Below are 2,218 nucleotides of genomic sequence, written 5' to 3'. Positions count from 1 at the left end.
CATTTGATGCTGTGATGGTTAATGATCCCCCACAGCAATGTGTCCTATTTGTGATTCAATTTCTTTATACAGCAAAAAAAGGGGGGGGAGTTTGCTGTTCTTCAGAATTTGTATCTGGATATCATTTTGGGGGGTATTTGTGTGTGTGTGTGTGTGTGTGCATGTTGACCTCTGGAGACTGACCCCCCTACCGGGGGCCTAGAGGATATTCAGAGAGGTGGCTGAATAGAGTCTGCCTCTGTCCTTCCAACTTGGTATCCCAAGGAAGTCTGCCATCCAAGTACTAACCACAGTTGACCCTGCTTAGCCTGGGTTTGCCTGGGCTATCCAGGTCAGGGCTGGATATCATTTTTTTGTATTGATCATAGAATACAGGAAGTGAGGAAAAGTGGGTAGTGTTGGTCCTAGGCCCGGGTGACCATAAAGGAAGTACACTGAGTAACCTCCTAGGGCTGCCAAGTGGGGGCGGGTGGCGGGTAAACCCCCGCTTTGGGGGCCCGATTTCTGCCACCGCGGAATCGGGCCCCAGGGGAAACTCCGCCCCTCGAAGCGCAGCGTGGCTGCGTTACCAGAGGTGACGCAACCACGTCGATCACGTTGGGGGCGTGGCCCCGATCATCAGAGGGAAAACTCTATGGTTTCCCCTCTGACGATTGGGGCCACGCCCTCAACGTGATTGATGTCGTGTGTCACTTCTGGTGATGTGCTGGCGGCGCGCACGCGCACGACGAGGGACGGCTCCCGGAGCGCGGCGAGGCTCCCCCGCCGGTGAGTAAAATTCACTTGGCAACCCTATAACCTCCAGTCTCCAGACATTTCTCTCTTGCAGCTCACATTGTTCTCATAAAGTGGGGAAGAACTTTCATGAAAGACAACTTGAGTGCTTTGGAGGATAGCAGGAATACAATAAGGGGTTTTTTTACATTTATTTTTGCTTAGGTCACATATTGTTTATTTGCTCCAGCAATGAGTGATATAATCCAGAGATCTCCTTTGTACCGAGTTGTCCCCAGTGAAAAGCATCAGTACACTGGGATAGTCCAACTTCTTCTGCATTTCCAATGGAATTGGGTAGGGGTCATTGCAATGAGTGATGATAAAGGAGAAGTGTTCGTGCAGACCTTGGCTCATACGTTTGCCCAGAATGGTATCTGTACTGCATTCACTTTAAGAATACCAACTCACAGTAATACTTTTGATGTCTATAAAATGTTAATAGAATATTTTCTGAAACTGGAAATTTTTCTAAGCAAGACAAGCAACAATGTATGTATAGTAAATGCCGACTGTTTCAGCATGAGTGGTTTACAGTTGATACTGAATCAATTTGACCCAGAGTCTATGTCACCTATACACAAGGTGTGGGTTATGACAGCCCATTTTGATTTTTCATCACAAATTTATCACAGACATCTAGACATACAAGTCTTCAATGGTGCTTTATCATTTGCACTTCATCTCACTGATGTTCAAGGCTTCCAAAACTTCCTCCAGAGCCTGAATCCCTTTGCTGAGGGAGATGGTTTTATCAGAACTTTCTGGCAGCAGGCATTCGACTGTGTATTTCCAGATACTGATGTGGACAGTGAGGCTGTGGATAGCTGCACTGGGGAAGAGAAGCTGGAGAGCCTTCCTGGGCCTTTTTTCGAAATGAGCATGACTGGCCAAAGCTACAGTATCTACAATGCTGTCTATGCTGTGGCACATGCTTTATATGGCACATTTTCATCCAGAAGCAAATATGGAATCATGGCAGATGGGAGCAAGCTAGACTCTCCAAAGCCACCATCATTTCAGGTAAAGTTCCATATAGAATGAAGAAGACTAAGGTGACAGACCATGGAAGCATATGACACTTTGTTCAGCCCTTCCTATTGGTCAAAATATATCCTCAATTCAAGGACGGATGCTTCCATTCAGTATCTACTGTTCCTCTTTTCACAGAGAAGTGTGGCCAAATAATGGTCCTCCTGAGAAAGCTAGGGACCCCTCTAATTTTTGTTTTAAGGAACCAGACTTAAGTCATTATCAGAACCAAACAACAACAAAAGCCCAGGATCTGATTTACTCTTCTTCTTCTTCTTCTTCTTCTTCTTCTTCTTCTTCTTCTTCTTCTTCTTCTTCTTCTTCTTCTTCTTCTTCTTCTTCTTCTTCTTCTTCTTCTCCTCCTCCTTCTGTTTTCTTCATCATAACCTTCATGTAAGTAAAGGTAAAGGTT

General features: G+C 45.4%; 1 pseudogene; it reads left to right on the top strand.

Moving 5' to 3' along the window:
* Positions 1 to 966: 966 nt before the first annotated feature.
* The window catches only part of LOC107110686, a 5,023-nt pseudogene continuing 3,771 nt past the window's right edge, over positions 967 to 2,218 (top strand).

The sequence above is a fragment of the Gekko japonicus genome, unplaced genomic scaffold, assembly GCF_001447785.1.
Source record: "Gekko japonicus isolate JY-2015 unplaced genomic scaffold, Gekko_japonicus_V1.1 scaffold4874, whole genome shotgun sequence".
Lineage (NCBI taxonomy): Eukaryota > Metazoa > Chordata > Lepidosauria > Squamata > Gekkonidae > Gekko > Gekko japonicus.
Note: the sequence above shows the minus strand (reverse complement) of the source record. Positions and strands in the feature narration are given on the sequence as shown.